Source organism: Pinus tabuliformis, chromosome 6, assembly GCF_031772625.1.
Source record: "Pinus tabuliformis cultivar Carrire ecotype Pingquan chromosome 6, CPIR1, whole genome shotgun sequence".
Classification (NCBI taxonomy): domain Eukaryota; kingdom Viridiplantae; phylum Streptophyta; class Pinopsida; order Pinales; family Pinaceae; genus Pinus; species Pinus tabuliformis.
The window spans coordinates 220,039,377-220,057,810 of NC_142292.1; positions in this window are offsets into that span (position 1 = coordinate 220,039,377).

The following is an 18,434-nucleotide window of genomic DNA, read 5'->3' on the forward strand; positions in this document are numbered from 1 at the left end:
TTTTGAAACTAGACAGAATAGAAAATTTTGGACCAATTCCATTCAAATACAACAGAAATTGGGACAGTAAGGAGGACTTCAGAAAGACCATCAAAGATAGTTGGGAGATGGAAGTTATTGGATCCTCTCACTTTGTTTTGGAATCCAAATTAAAAAACATAAGAACAACAATCAAAAAATGGGCAAAAGAGAATGCAATAACAGAGAAAAACAAAAAAATTGAGTTACAAAGAAAATTGGAAAAATGGAACCAGGAAAAGGAAAGCCAACAAATTTCAGAGGAAGAGCAAGTTCAAGAAAAAGACATTTTCTTGGAATTATACAGGCAGAACATAATTGAGGAGGAAGAGCTGAGACAAAAATCGAGATGCCTTTGGCTCAAAGTGGGAGACAAAAATACTTCTTTCTTCCATAACAATCTCAAGCTCAGAAGAGATGGCAATCAAATAGACAAAATCCTTGCTGAGGGGAGAGAATTAATAGAGAAAGAGGAAATCAAAGAAGTAGCCCATAACCACTTTAAATCCCTTTAACTGCTAACGTCCAGCCTATGGATAGCGTGGATTTTCTACTTCCTGTGGACTGCAAAGTCAGTGGGCAGCAAAACAACGACTTGCAAAAGGAGGTTTCTGAGGAAGAAGTTAGAGAAGCTACGTGGAGTATGCAGCTGGACAAGGCTCGAGGGCTAGATGGCTTCACCATTACCTTCTACAGGGCTCACTGGGACATAATAAAGAAAGATCTTATCAGGATGGTTAAAAATGTTTTCAAAAAAACCAAGATGGGAGAAAACACAAAATATTCCCATCTAGCTGTCATCCCTAAAGATTCAAACCCTCTCTCTTTTGACCGTTACAGACCCATTTCTCTTTGTAATGTCTCCTATAAAATTGTCACCAAAAACCTGGCAAACAGGTTGAAAAAGCTCTTGCCCACTCTCATCTTAGAGAATCAAGGAGGATTTGTCCCTAAAAGGCAGATAACGGACAATGTTATTCTGGTGCAAGAGGCCATCCACAGTACTTTACAAAGAAAAGAAAAAGGTATGGTCATCAAACTTGACATGGAAAATGCCTTTGATAGGGTCAGCCATCAATTTCTTGTGGCTATTCTTTAGAAGTTTGGAATTTCTAACAAATTTATCAACATCATAATGGAATGCATTTCAAATCCGTGGATTGCCCCTCTGATCAAAGGAAGGCCCAGTCACTATTTTCGAAGCTCCAGAGGTTTAAGACAAGGTTTCCCTCTTTCCCCTTTCCTTTTCATCATCATGGCGGAAACTCTAAGCATACATCTGGAAAATCAAAGGAAAAAAAGGGAGATAACTGGCATAAGCATAGCGAGAGGAATAAAAGAAATCAATCACTCTCTCTTTGTTGATGACACTCTTCTAATTGCAGGTGCCTCAAGCTTAATAGCTAGGAGATTCAAGAAAATCCTTGATTCTTTCGTGGCTGTTTCAGGGGGGCAACTTAATAATAAAAAGTGCAGAATATATAATTGGAATATCTCGCCTCAAGTAATGCAAAGGATCTCTCAAATCATGGAAATCCTGATCCAAAAGAACTGGAGCCACTTCTCCTACCTTGGTCTCCCGCTTGCTAAAGAAGTGCTCAAGTCTGAGACTTGGAACAAGCAAATAGAAAAAATGAAAGGGAACCTTCAAAGTTGGGGGCTAATGTGGTTAAACCTAGCAGGCAGGACCATCCTCATAAAATCTCTCCTCTCAGCCCTTCCCATCTATCAGTATGCTATTATTTTGGCTCCAACCAGCATTCATAAACAAATGGAGCTAGTCATGAGAGGCTTCCTTTGGTAGGGAGGGGAACAAGACACAAAAAAAATTAGTTTGGTTTGCTGGGAGCAAGTGACCCTCCCCTTTGATAAAGGAGGCATATCTATTAAGATACCAAGTTTAACAAACAAAGAAATGGGCTTTAAACTTGTGTGGAGGATGCTTGTGGAAAAAGGCGGCTGGTGGATCGAGGCTCTCCTCAAGAAATACCTCAATGGACAACATTCAAAGATTCCCTCTGATCTGATTGTGGAAAGACCATTCACTCAAGCATGGAGACTCATCAAAAAGTTTATTCCTCAAATAAAACATCATATTTCAAGGATTCCTGGAAACAAAAAAGATATAAATCTATGGATAGATAGAATAATGGGATCGGAGCCAAGAAGCCAACTTCAGAAATACAGACCCCTGAAAATTTGGATGGAGGAAAAAAGACTAAATTCCCTCCATGACATCTTGGTTTGGGATCAAAACTGTTGTTCCGCTTGGAAGGACCTCCATCTACCAAATCACTTAAAAAATCATTGGGCTGCACTGAAAATTCCGTTGACTGGAGCTGCCCCAACTAACAAATTCTCCCAAGACAGCTTTGTATGGGATCCTAGCAGAGGAAAGTTTACAGTGAAAGATGGGTATCAGCTTCTACAATCAAACAACAACCATGAAAACTGGAACCTTCGATCAGCAATTTGGAAGAATGAATGCCTTCCAAAAATAAAAAAAAATTTGCTTGGACCCTCTTGAAGGGAAAAATTCTCACTGCTGAAAATCTCAAGAAAAAAGGGATTCAAGGGCCATCCATGTGTTGTTTATGCCACAATGAGGAGGAGAGCAGCCAACATTTATTCCTAGAATGCACCTTTGCTAAGCATTGTTGGTGACAAATCACAAGTCCTTTGAGACCACCTATGGAAAACTTTGAACAGCTCTCAACTCTAAATAGAAACTGGGGGAAAGGCTACCCATATGGAAAAAAAGGTAAATCCACAACTATGAGAATCCGGAAATGCATTCCTTCTGTCCTATGCTGGCAAATCTGGCTTTTTAGAAATAGTTGCATCTTCAAAAACCAAAAGCTAAACACAGCACTCATTTTGGCCAAAACTCTGGGGCTTGTGGCAGAAATGATCAACGCTAACTTAGTACATAAAAATGACCATACCAACTAGAAAAATGATGAAGAAGAATGGTTCAACAAATTTCCGCTGGTATACTCAATGAATAAACAAGTGGCAGCCAATTCAGGGAAAAGAAGAAAAGATTGGAAACTCTGGGGAACCCAAACTGAAATAGAACAATGGATTCTAGATCAAAAGACTTTCACTCTACAGTTCGATGGTGCCTCCAAAAACAACCTCGGTAAAGCTGGCGCTGGGGGCTTTATCTTTGATCAAGAGGGGAAAGCTATCATTACTTATGAATGGGGACTGGGCAATACGACAAATAACAAAGTAGAGGCCTATAGCCTACTTCTGGGCACTTGTATCCTTAAAAAACTTCAAGTAAAAAACCTAGTTATAGTAGGTGATTCAGCAATAATAATCACGGCATTGGAATCAGGGGGAGATTTCAAAAGCTAGGCCCTCAATAGAATCAAGCAAAGGATAACAGAAAACACAAAGCAGATGGGGATCATCCATTACAAACATGTCTTGAGAAATTTTAATACATAGGCTGACTCTTTAGCTAATAATGCAGTGAATAGAACTATTGGGCAAGTCCAAGAAATCAATAGTTCATATGAAAAGCCAATTCCATAATCTTTCCCTCCTCGTGGTTGAGCTTGGGACATGGTGTTACATCAATCACCTCGGCAATCAGACCGCTTTTCCTCAGAGACTCTACAGTAGCGTGTTTTAAATCCTCAACACTGACACTATCCTCCACCATATCTTCAGAGTAGCCAGGAATATCTCTAGGCATAGAGAGGATCCGCATTGGATGACGAAGCTGCGGAAGCCTCATGGGAAGGACAACCAAAATTTAGGCATAAGTCAATTCAATATCTTCAGAGACAACTCAAAAAAAATTCGACATGACACTCGGGACAGGTGCGCTCGAGAACATGATGACCAATCTCACGGGGTTCAAGTGCATCAGCGGGCTTATAAGCTGGCCAAGGTGTGATGGTTTCTACAGATTTTCGCTGACTGTGGATTCAAGGCAGGATCTCTTGGCTTGTTAGGTTCATTGTTGTGCCGCTTCTGTGCCAGTGCTGGGCTTTCAAATCGCTATAGCAGTCCCCGTGGAAGAGTTTCCTCTTATGTCTCGACAGATATTGTCTATGGCCACTGTAATTGTCTGCATTATTTTTACACTAACTCTTGGTATGTCTCTATGAAGCAGACTTGCTCAAACATTTCGGTGCCAAACTCCCCATGGACTATCCTTGTTTCTCTCTATTTTCATTCACCCGTGCTTCTCGTTTCCTTCTCTGCATATTACTCCCTTCAGCTCCTTCCTGGTGGCTTCTCCTCCCACTCTATGTTCATCAGCTATCTTCTCATCTCTACCTTTGGAGACCCGTTGATCAATTTCGTTTTACAAGACTGCTCCTCTAGTATCAATACGCAGAATCGTCTATCTTTAAATATCAGAATCTTTGCTATCTAGTTCTCTCCCTACTGGAGTAAGTTGTGCAAGTCCCAAAACCAGATCTACAAGCCCATTAAAGACACCCCATCGATGGCAGAAAATCATTGGATCGCATTGAAACCAATAGCAGTTGCGCCCTTTGCAAGGTGCATTGCTTTATGATTGCCCATTTCATTAAGCACTTTAATGAACTCAAAGTAGAAGTTCAGTAAAAGAATAAATTAAAGAAGAAAAAGCTTGAAAAACAGAAGGTGGAAATCGAAGGCCTCAAATAGAAATTGAATCACTTGGAAGAAGCTATCAGTTACATAAAAACGCTGAACCGAAGTATCCAAGGTGAAACATCCATCTAAAACAGTGATAAGAAAGATCAGTTGCCTGATGACTCGGTCAACCAATTATGGGGATAATTCCACATGCATTATAAATATTGTCTGCTTCTAGGTCAGTTCTTACAGCAATATAGCCGTTATGTCTTCCAAATTTTAAGAAAAAGCAAGAACCGTGAATTGAATTTCGGGTCTGTGTGCCCATTTTGCTACAATTCAACTGTGCTACCTCAATCATATGTAATGGGATACATCCGTCTTTTGAAGGTTTTTTAATATATAAGTATTTGACCGTGTTAAAAAAAACAATGTAGATTTACTCCATTTCATCATGCAAATTCACTTTACTTTATCATGAAAATTCACTTCACTTTTAAATATCTTTTGTTACAATACCATGGCTTACCAACACCACATAAACGTGGTTGATATGACATTTTCTTTAAATAACTTGAAAATACATTTTAACCTTTATGTAAATACTACAATGAATATTGTAGCTTATTTCATGGAGATTAAACTTTTATTGTCCACTTAATAATTATTGATAATTAAATCCAAATTATGAAAAAAATAATCACTGGACATTAAAATAAAATAAAAAAATTACATCTATATTCGCTCACAGTTTTTTCCTCTGCCTCCACTTCATTGTCTGCCATTTTATAGCGAGTGACCTCATTTGACCTGAAGAAAATAACTAGCGCTACTTGATGTGACCAGGTGTTGATTCAGCTGTGAGAAGTCCATCTATCTCTTCACATGCAGTAAATCATTGAAAAGGCAAGGAATAAGAAAAGAAGAATATTGAATATGGAGAGATTCGCAAAAGAAAAGGGAAAGAATGCATGGTGACACTGGGTACAATCTAATCTAAGAGAGGACACCAGTTTAGACTTTGTAAAAATAATTGGCCTTATGCTACACAGAAGACAAAACTCTGAAAATGTTGTAGATAGATAGATTATCCCGTCAATATGAAAAGAAAGCTCAGTAATCCTTGGTACAAGTTATGGCGCTACTTACATTATATGCAAAAGAGAATATAGAAAAGTACACCAGAGAAGTTGTCACACAACCATATGTCAAATACATTCATAATAAAAAAAATCTGATAGTAAGGTGAGTTTTTACCAACAAGCATTTACAAACATTAGTACTGCAAAGCTACCAATGCTATACTATCCTTTTTTTTTACATTTCATAATATTTAATATGGCACTATGAACCTTACCAAGTTATATTTTTTACATTTAATATCGTATGAGTCGTGGTGTAATATCCAAACGATTCACATGTATATAAAATCTTGGCGAACACACTATTTATTATGAGTAAACATTGGGTTGCATTTCGAACTAAGTCACTACGTTCTAATTACATAGATTTAGACCATGTCTAGATACGTCAACAAATATCCAAACTATGATTTTTCGCTTTAATATTTAATTCCATTAATCATTATTCGAGGCATTAATATTCCATCCGTCATTATTTAAGACTGTAATAACTCAATGGCTGATGTGTCGGGCCTTGGTATGAAGATGATACCCCTATGGAGTCTTCGATTATTGTACACATGTGCCATCGTTCTTGGGATCCGCTCCTCATCACGGTCTACACTTGTCGAGGCAGATTGGATGATAGTGTTGGGTTTCGGGGTTATATGCCTTCGCTATTGTGCCACCACCTTCACAATTCTTCCTTTCAGGGTTAGGCCTTTTGCACTCTGTAGAGTGGCTCTCCTGTGCATAGGTAGCTTCTGACCTATCCTTGATGTTGAGGACGTGTGCTTCCCTTTCAGATTCTAAACTTTCTAAAATGACCATGGTGACCTTCAATAGGCACATCTAGGTTTTGGATCAACTCCCTGCTATGAGAAGGGTTTCCACTTGTAACTTCATTCCAGATAATAATCTTAACATGGTATATTCGTTCTATTCGTATGTTTACCCATTTTTATTTGTTTGAAAGAACAATGATTATTCTTGTGTTACTCTACCCAGGGGATATGGAAGATTTCACCATTGATTATGTTTTGAATGAGGTACCGAAGCTAAAAACCCTTGTTTGGTTGGCTCAGTGCAGTGGCAGTTGTTCCAGTCCATACACCGGGTATTTGAATTAGCCCACTAGGATTGTTAAGGGTTTTTAAGTTGGGGTTTCTGGTTTCTAAGGAAACAAAAGAATCTTGTATAACCGAATTGTTAATGTTGTCGCGGACATCTGTCTTTATATATTTTCATCTCTAGAACCTCTCTAATGTTAAGAGTTTTTTGTTACCTTTTAAGGTGATTGAGTTTGTAATTAAATTTTGCATTAGTTCTTTTGGCGGCCAAACCTTGGCCTAGCTTTGTTTCCCACCTCTCAGGTTAATAGTTTAATATTGGGTTTTGACTCTGTTCAAGGGCTCCTCTTTCATCTTATGCGGTTGTCTCATTGAACATTATAGTTCTCATTTGACATATTAATGTATTTACTCTATTTACCTCTTTTGTGTAATCTATGGTTGGTGGAATATAGTTCATCTATTTTCTAGTTGTTAAAGTTGAATTCTAAACCTTTAAAGACAAAGATATAATTGTTATGATAAATCTACCATTTTAAGTTGCTTGGCAGAAAGTTATGAGTTTGGTATATGCATGGGATAAAAGATTATATTTACTTATTGCAGGTCCTAAAATTACTTCATTTCGCTCTATTTGTTGTATATAATATTGTTATGTCAGAAAGTCTAAGTTTTCTAAATTTCCATCTTTACCTGGTTCGAATATCATAGAGGTTTTTTAACCATAACCTTCCTTCTACCTTTATGTTATACGATTTAAGGGCATACTACATCCTTCACAATTTCCAAAAATTCTCGGCATATTAAGTTTCCAGTTTTGTTATGTTTAACTAAATGTCTGCATATCTAAACTACTAAAAGACCTAAGGACTTTTAACGGCATGATAACGTTGTTCCTTTCTTGGTGCGAGGAATTCTTCTATTCATTCGTCTTTTAACTTAAGTACATAAAATTACATAAGGACTATTCTACATAGAAATACATAGAATTGACCCATTCTATTCCTAGAACAAATGTTAGCAAGCAATCATGCATTATCATACATCAGGCCTATATTTATATAATATGATATTTTACTTATCTGGATTGCACTAGATTAGAGTTTTAGTCTATGACCAGACCTTAATCAGCTTGTTGCTTTTCCTCCCAACCTTGAGAATGTCGTACCATCTAGTCTCCCCCCGTGTTGTTTCTAGGTACAAGAACTATTTTTCTTTTTGTTGAGAAATCACTGTCTCATTTGTTCAACTATCTTGTCCAAACTAAACTTAGCTACAGAAATCTTCCTCACATCTCAGCACAGGATTTCCCCTTTTCTTTCCTCTTGCTTTCCTTTTCTTTGTTTTCTTTCTCCTCCTTGATCTCAGATACCGCTATCCTCTTGATCTTTCTTGAATAAATTTTCAATAAAATTAGTTAGGGGCAGATAACTATCATCCTAACTAATCTAACATGTGAAAACAATATTTACATGTAACTCTTATTTCATTTTTGCATAATTTAATTCAAAAATAGTTTTATGACTTAAAATATTAATCAGTTTGTTTAATCTGCATTAAATAAAATATTTACATTGGCTTGGGATATCACATCATGCCCCTGTAAGATGAAACATCATCCCGATGTTCTTTCTCTAAAAATAATTTCAGAAAGGTCTCCTTCATAACATGTTCATCTTCCCAGGTAGCCGCCTCTACTCCATAGTGCTGCCATTGCACTTTAACCTCGATGATAACTCGTTTATGTAGCGTTATTTCTCTTTGACCGAGTATACCTAGGGGTTCAACCAAGAAATCACCTTCCCGTATGACCTACATGGAGAAAGACAAAATTAATTCATTCCTTTCATTATTAGTCAACCTTGTTCAACAAAATATTGTCACCATGACATTCTGTAGTCAGTGTGAGTCTATCACCACTAATACTTTCCTCCTATGCAAGTCTTAAACCTCAGTCTTCATGTCAAGCCTTGAAAAATGAGAGAAAGTCCTTGAAAATCTTTAAAACTCTGGTTCTGCACTTTCTCTTAGCATTACCTGTGGTCCCACACCTACTGATCATGTCCCCTGTGGACCTGCCCACTCTGCTTCTATGTAATGGGTGCCGACCCCTGTAAAAGTCAAAAAGGTGCAAGTACATTCTTAAAAACTCACTTTGGGTTATTTCTGGAAGCTTCTAGAGGGAATCTTGAGGTGGCAAGTTTGCTCCTTTGAGGTTCATGCATCCCATAACTAAAGGAGACAACCCTTTGATGTGAGGAGCTTATCCATTTGAAGGAGGACTCTATCCCTTCATAGGTGGACCTGTAACTTCCTCCCTCTGCATTATAAAATGAGGCATTGGGCTAGTTACTAAGCAGGTTGAAAGTTGAATATTTTTTAGGGTAAATGCTGTTGGAATTTAGAATTCCTAATTGAGGTTGAGAGGAGAGATTACATACCTTTTGATCTCAATGGGAAGAGTGTGAAGCTTGTCAAAGTAAAGGAGATTCTTGCTTGGACCCTGGGAGGAGCTAGTACAACATCAAGGCGCCAAAGGTTGTAAAGTTTCTTCTTATTTTCAAAGTTAATACAATCAAGTTCATTTTTCTCAATAAGCTGTCTTATATGGTTTATTTCATGGATTCATAGGTCACCATGATGAATATGATTTATTATATTAGCTATGCAGGTGTTATTTGATGTGTGCTTGTCTGTGTTTGCAGGTTCTCGAAAGGAAACTCATTTGGACGGTCGAAGCATGGCTGCCACAAACTAGCGTTGGACTTAAGGTAGGGTCTAAAACACCTCTTGGTTTTTATTTATAAATCGCAATATTTAGAGAAAGGTATATTTGCTTGTTCTGCTTGTCGCTAGATATCAGTTGATACTAGGGAGATCGGTCTTTTCCTCAAGAATGATTTATCCGGTTGACAAACCTGTTATAATAAGTCCTAATTCTTATGATTTGTTTTTTCTATTTTAGTTGAAACGTCTTGCCAATTGATTATATGTTTAGGATCATATATATATATATATATATATATATATATATATATATATATATATATATATATATATATGTATTTCTTAAGTATAGAAATGTGAAGGACATTGTGCACATGAATATGGGTGGGTAAGGCAAGCTGGTAAAACATTGCTCTGATTCGAGTCAAAATTTGGAAAGGACTGCAAAATTGAGGTGCTAATTTAGCACATCCGGTCCATTACAATGTACTTTTCTTGGCTCATACCCATACATAAACATGATATCCCACTTGGAATTCCCAGAAACTTCTCTTCCGATCAAAAAAGTTATTTTTTCGGTCTTGAGTGGCTTTTAAATTAAAACGTACCTTTTTAACCATTTCCTCCATTTCTTTTAACATATCCGGTCCTACCATCAACCTATCCTCTGTATCACCCCAAATCAAGGGTGTCCTGCACTTTCATCCATATAATACCTCAAATGGAATCATATGTAAAGAGGTATGGTACCCGTTGTTATAAGAAAACTCTACGAAGTGTAGGTAGTATTCCCATTTAGATGGTTGTTGCATTGCATAAGTCCGCAGCATGTCTTCTATGACTTGATTTACTCACTCAGTCTACCCATCTGTCTGAGGGTGATAAGGAGCATTGAAGTGCAGTTTTGTGCCTAGACCTTCAAATAAATCTTTCCACAAAGCTGAGGTAAATTTCACATCATGATCAAAGATAATAATCTTGGGTATTCCATGTAATCTAAAAATGTTTTGCATAGAAATGTTAGCAATTTGCACCGCCCTGTAGGTTAACTATACCAGTATGGAATGAGAATATTTTCTCAACTTGTCCACTACCACCATTATTGAGTCATTCTGCTTGTTAGACTTTGGCAGTCTCGTACTAAAGTTGATGGATATGTTCTCACGTTTCCATTCTAGACTAGGTAATGGGTGGAGCAATCATGCTGGGTGACAGTGCTCTGCCTTCACCTGCTGGCATTCTGGACAGTGAGCTAAATATTCTGCTACCTCCTTCTTCATACTGAGCCAAAAACTCTTTTCTAAGAGCAGTAATCAGCTTCTGGTACCCGAGGTGGCCTACATATGGAATCTTATGATATTCATCTAAGATAAAAAAAAAATAGATTTTTCTGGTTCGGCACATATACTCTTTTCCTATAAATCAACAAATCTTATGAATTTACCTCATATCCCAGGTGTTGTTCATGGTTGTTCATAATTTTAGCTTGTTTCCATAAATGTTTATATTCCAAATCCTGCATTGTTGTTTCTTTAATTTGTTCATAAAAAGTAGTTTGTGACTCACTGAAAGAGACCTCATATAAACAATTTACATTTTGACTTAAGGCATCCGCGACTCGGTTCTCCCTCCCTTTCAAGTGCTTGATCTCAAAATCGAATTCACTTAGGAATTCAACCCAACGAGCTTGCCTAACATTCAAGGTGGGTTGTTTGAAATAGCTTGTTAGACTATGATGATCATACATTAACAAAAGTTTCTTACCCATAAAGTAATGTCATCACATCATCAAGGCGTGGATGACCACTGTCAATTCTAAGTCATAAGCTGAACATTTTTTCTTGTACTCCTTAAGCTTCCTAGACTAATAGGCAACAACTTTTCCTTCTTGCATTAATACACTACCTACACCTTCCTTGCTAGCATCTATACAAACCACATAATCTTTATTGGGATCTACAATGCTCAAAATGGGTGCGATGGTAAGTAGATGTTTGAGCTGATCAAAACTTCTTTGACACTCGGTGGTGCACCTAAATGTTTTTCCTTTCTTTTGTAGAGAGGTAATGGGGTATGCCATCGTAGAAAAACCTTCAACAAATCACCTATAATATCCAGCTAGACCCATGAATGATCTTATATTAGCCACGTCTTTTGGTACCAACCAGTCGATGATAGTCTTTATTTTCTCTGGGTCCACCACAATTCCATCCTTGGTAATGACATGTCCTAAGTATTGGATTTGTTCCTTAAGGAAATCACATTTACTATACTTAGTTTATAGTTGATGTTCTCTTAAAACTTTCAAAACAATACGGATATGCTCCTTATGTTCCTCTATGTTCCAAGAGTAAATCAATATATCATCGATAAATATTAACACAAGTTTATCCAAATACTGATCAAATATACCATTCAGGATGCACATAAAGGTTGCGGGGGCATTATTCAGCCCAAAGGGTAGCACAATGAACTGGTAATGTCCATAAGGAGTTCTGAAAGTAGTTTTTGCTATATCTTCTTCCTTTTTCCTAATCTGATGGTAACCCAAGCGGAGGTCGATTTTTGAAAATACAGTCACACCCTTCACCTCATCAAATACTTCATATATATGGTGTAGGGGGTATTCATTATGAATAGTGATTTTATTTAATTGATGGTCATCCATGTACGACCTGAAGGTTCCATCCTTCTTCTTAAGAAAAAGCACCAAAGCTCCCCAAGGTGATACACTTGGATGGATGTATTTTTTATCAAGCAACTCTTATAACTGCATTTCTAATTCTATTAACTTTGGTATGCTCATTGGGTAAGGGGCTCGGGACACCGAGGTAATTCTTGGGATTAACTCAATGGTGAAATGCATGTCCCTTTTTGGTAGTATTCCCAAAGTTTCTTCGGGAAATACATCCGGAAAATTCTGCACCACCCATATATTTTCTAAAGAAACAATTTTATGATTAGGATTAGCATACCGTACTTTTATTCCACAAACCTGGCAGCCTTTTTTGATACATTTTTCTAATTGGGAGGCTGTTACAGGCCTTAATTTCAAAGGTTTTAGGATACCTTTAACTTCCTACCTTTCTCCTTTCTCATCGAAGTAATTTATGGTTTTGTTTTTATAGTTTATCAGGGACCAATGCTTTTCCAACTAGTCCATACCTATAAGGATATCGTATGATCCTAGGGGTAACACATTCAGGCCTACCATAATAGACTGACCTGCTAACATTAAGGGACAGTTGTTGATCCTAGCCAACACCCTTCTTTTTGATCTCGTGCCTAGTTGTACTAACTAAGGATTTTTAAACTTAACAGCTTGCAAACAACATTATTCCACTATCTTGGGGCTAATATAACTCAAAGTAGCTCCTAGATCAATTAAAATTGATATGGTTCGATCAAAGACTTTACCTTTGAATTCAACCATGGTTAGTTGATATTCCACCTGATGGTATTCAAGGACAACATTAATCTTAGGATTACTTCTTGGCACCTCCCATAGTAGATGCTTCCTGAATTTGTGAAATCTAATCAGTTCCCTAGTGGCGTGGGCAGTTTTTGACATAATGCGGCCTTCCACATCCCCAACATTGTACAGGAGGTCTGGCGGCTAATTCTACTTTAGTTCTACCTCACTCCTCATTCACTTTGGTTTCAACTGGGAGCTTAAATCTGGGTTGCTTTCTATTCAAATTTCAGCTAATTTGACCCTTATAGGGTCCTTTGTTGACTGTGCCCTTATTTCCCTTGTGATTGGAAGTAAATTTAATCCCCTTTTTGTCATCCCATGTTTTTCCTACATCTACCTTTTGTTTGTTTTGCTAGTAGCATATCTGCACTTTCTTATAACTTTTTCCATGGTTTTCGGGTTATAAAACTCAAGACGTTCTTTCATGAACAGTGGCAGACTGCTGATAAACCATTGTACCTTTTCCATTTCTTCACGTATGTAAGGAACATACCGAAGTAAATATGTGAATTTTTCTATGAACTCATCCATGGACAATTGACCCAGTCGAAGGTCATGAAACTCCTTTGCCTTTTCATCATAAAATCTCTCAGTTACATACTTTTCTTTAAAATACCTTTGAAATTTTTCCCAAGTTATGCTTTTTTCATTTACTCCACGTACTGTGTTTACTTCCTCCCACAACAGGGTGGATTTCCCTTGCAGTTGGAAGATGGCCAAATGAGCCTTTAAATTATGGTCGTACTTGTACAGTTGGAAATACTTGTTCATGTTGATGAGCCAAGCTTCCACTACCTCTTCCCATTCACCATCAAAGAGGGGAGGTTTTATTTTCCGGAATTCCCCTTGAAGCTCCATTTTCTGTCTTTTCTGTGCATTGTGTTCTGACACATTATCCGATTCTTCTTCATGATTATCTTCGCCACCTTTCGTTCCACATTCTCAGTTTGAATTTCTTGCTCGCCAGTCATATTCCCATGCTCAGGGCTGGGAATTAGTGGCCAATGATTCTATCTATCAGACATACTGTTCATGATATTCTCCTGATCCTACATCAACCTTTCATTATCTGCTCGTAACCAGGCCATCTCATCCTTCAATTCTTGTATAGTTTCCATGATAGCAGTATTGGTATTGCGCGGATCTTCTCCCAAATGTATCCATACCTCAGGATTGGCTTCTTGAAATGATGTTGGCCTTGTTCCCCTTACGGGTCTTTGTGCTGGAATTCCAGTCCTCATGTTGTTTTCTTTCCTTTCTTCCTTTGTGCAAATCACAAATGTTGTTATTCACTTATATTCCAGAGGTCTCAGTTTTGCAACATTGCTTTGATACCACATGTCACACACCCATATGTCAAATACATTCATGATAAAAAAAATATGATAGTAAGGTGAGTTTTGACCAACAACCATTTACATACATTAGTACTGCAAAGCGACCAATGTTATACTCTCTTTTTTTTTTTTTACATTTCATAATAATTTAATATGGCACTACGAATATTACAAAAGCTATAATTTTTGCATTTAAGATGATATGAGTAGTGGTGTACTATCCAAACGATTCACATGTATATAAAATCTTGGCGAACACACTATTTATTATGAGTAGACATTGGGTTGAGTTTATAACTAAGTCACTAGGTTTTGATTACATACATTTTGACCATGTCTAGTTACCTCAATAGATATCCAGACTGTGATTTAAGCTTTAATATTTAATTCCATTAATCATTGTTCTAGGCATTAATATTACATCCATCATTATTTAAGATTGCAATAACTCGATGATTGACGTGTCAGCCCTAGGTATGAACCTGATTCCCCTCTGGAGTCTTTGACTGTTGTACAGATGTGCCATCGTTCTGGGGAGTCACTCCTCATCCACGGTCTATGCTTGTTGAGGCAGATCAGATGGTGGTGGTGGGTTTCAGGGTTCCATGCCTCTAGTGTTGTGTCATCACCTTCACAATTCTTCCTTTCAGGGTTAGACTTTTTCCGCTCTACAGAGTGGCTCTCTTGTGCACAGATAGCTTCTGACCTATCCTTGATGTTGAGGGCGTATGCTTCCCTTTCGGATGCTAAACTTTCGAAAATGACCATGGTGCCCTTTGACAGGTGTAGCTAGGTTCTGGATCAGCTGCTTGCTGCAAGAAGGGTTTCCACTTGTAACTTCATTCCAAGTAATAATCTTAACACAATCGATTTGGCCTATTCATATGTTTACCCATTTTTCTTTGTTTGCAAGAACAATGATTATTCTTGTGTTACTCTGCCCAAGAGATATAGAATATTTCACCATTTAGTATGTTTTGGACAAGGTACTGGAGCTAAACCCATGTTCAGCTCGCTCAATGTGGTGGTGGTTGTTCCAGTCCATCCATCGAGTATTTGAATTAGTGAACTAGGATTTTTAAGGGTTTTTAAGTTGGGGATTTTGGTTTTTAAGTAAACAAAAGAATCCTATGTAACCGAACTATTAATGTTGCCGTAGACATCTATCTCTATATATTTTCATAGCTAGAACCTGTCTAATGCTAAAAGTTCGTTGTTTTTTTTTAGGTGAATGAGTTTGTAATTAAATTTTGCATTAGTTCTTTTGGTGGCCAAACCCTTGCCTAGTTTTATTTCCTGCCTCGTGAGTTAATAGTTTAATACTGGGTTTTGACTCTATTCGACGGCTCCTCTTTCATATTATGCAAATGTCTCATTAGACATTACAGTTCTCATTTCACATATTAATGTATTTACTCTATTTACCTCTTATGTGTAACATATGGTTGGTGGAATATAGTTCATCTATTTTCCAGTTGTTAAAGTTGAATTCTAAACCTTTAAGGGCGAAGCTATAATTGTTATGATAAATCTACCATTTTAACTTTCTTGCTGCAAAGTTATGAGTTTGGTAAATGCATGGGATAATAAAGATTATATTTACTTATTGCAGGTCCTAAATTTACTTCATTTTGCTCTTTTTGTTGTATATAATATTGTTATGTCAGAAAGTCTGAGTTTCTAAATTTCCTTCTTTACTTGGTTCGAATGTCATAGAGTTGTTTTGATCATAACCCTCCTTTCCTTTATGTTATAGGATTTAAGGGCATACTAGATCCTTCACAATCTGCAGAAATTCTCGGCATATTAAGTTTTTAGTTTTGTTATGTTTAACTAACTGTTTGCATATCTAAACTACTGTAAGACCTAAGGACTTTTAATGGCTTGATAATGTTGTTCCTTTCTTGGTCTGAGGAATTATTCTATTCGTTCTTCTATTAACATAAGAACATAAAATTGTGTAAGGATGGTTTTACACAGAAATACGTAGAATTTACCCATTCTATTCCTAGAATAGTTGTTAACAAACAATCAAGCATTATCATACATGAGGCCTATACTTATATAATATGAGATTTTACATATCTGGATTGTGCTAGATTCTAGTTTTAGTCTATGACCAGACCTTAATCATCTTGTTGTTTTTCCTCCCATCCTTGAGACTATTATACTAGCTAGTCTCCCCCCATGTTGTTCCTGGGTATAGGAACTATTTTTCTTTTTGTTGTGAAACCACTGTCTCACTTGTTCAACTATCTGGTCCACACTAGACTTAGCTATAGACATCTGCCTCACATCTCAACACATGATTTCCCCTTTTCTTTCCTCTTGCTTTCATTTTCTTTGTTTTCTTTCTCCTCCTTGATCTCAGATACCCCTATCCTCTTGATCTTTCTTGAATAAATTTTCAAGAAAACTAGTTAGAGACAGATAACTGTCAGCCTAACTAATCTAACATGTGCAAACAATATTTACATGTAACTACTATTTCATTGTTGCATAATTTAATTCAAAAATAGTTTTATAACTTAAAATAGTAATCAATTTGTTTAATTTGCAGTAAATAAAATATCTACAATGGCTGGGGATACCACAGAAGTCAACAAATAGAAAAGTTGTGACTTATCTTTGAATTAAGTTCTTTCCTATATTTGAATAAATCAGCATCTTCCCACTTCTCTAGGGAAAGCTTAATATTGACTATTGACGCTGTTGTTGCCCATAAGGGGGGAGATTGCAAGGTGGTGTTCTGTTAGAATTAGAGAAATACAATAATCAGCTTGTGGAATCCAAGTATGTAAGTGAATCAGTACTATGTATGTGGTTCTCCAACCCTGTGTTCCATTCTTATGAAATGCAAGTTTTTAAGCCATTAATTTCATATATCAATTTGAAATTTTTTTAAAAGAAAGACATCCACTTAAGTGGTAGGGACTAGATTGCCACTTGTTAAATGGATAGTATGGATTTAACCTCCATCAAATATTTTAGCATATTTTTAGTATATCCAAATGAAAGGCTGATATTTGTTTCCAAAATAGTTATGTTTTTTTCCTTCATAATTAAATATATTAATTAAGAAAAAGTGTCATATGAACAAGTGTCATAAAAATGAGTTATGGTCTTTTTGGTAGGTGGTATTTATAAGCCATGGGATTGAACCATGGGATTGCAACAATGCCTATTTAGGATTAAGAATCTCCATCTTAAAGTGAGGGTGAATCATTATATTTAAGAATCTTGTTACATGTTTTTTTAAAATGTACAAATGTTTAATTTATATATATAATTATTTTTAAAATAAATAATACTAATATTTCAATTAAAGTTATAATATAGTTAATTTTATGAATTTTTATTTATTTATTTTAACAACCTGAGATGTTTCATATGCAAGTTATTAATGCTTATCGCAGATTGATGTCTATTTGTATTTACTAGCCATTTAATTTATATGGTTGCTCTACTTCTATTATCTTAATTTTAACAATGTGTGATGTATAATAAAGTAAGTGCTTTGATGTTTATTATGAATTGATGGCATTTACATTATATGGTTGGACTAGTCTAATTATTAGGCGGATGGTAAGACTTTAATCTCCATAGAATATTTTAGAATATTATTAATAGTAGTCACACATCAAAATCAGTTAAAGTAGTTATCCCCTTTTTGCCCTTTCAATTAAAATGATTAATTGAAAAATTGTCATATGAACATGTGGTATTAGTAAGCCATGGTATTGACACATGGCATTGTGACAAAGTATATTCATGGTTAAGAATATTCATGGTATAGTGGGGATGAATCTCATAGCTAAGAATTTTATTACATATTTTATTAAATGTATATATGTTTAACTCATTATTATTTCTTTTTATCATTAACAATAATAATAATAATTTAGAATAAAGTTATACTTTAGTTAATTTTATGATTTTTTTAATCATTAGCAATGTGATATCGATTAGATGGTAAGTGTTTTGATGGTTATTTACATTTTCTAGCCATTTAATTTATAAAGATGCACTATTTATTTATTTTTAAATACAACTAGTAGCTATTGTATTAAAATATCTGGTTGCATGGCCAGAACCATTTACA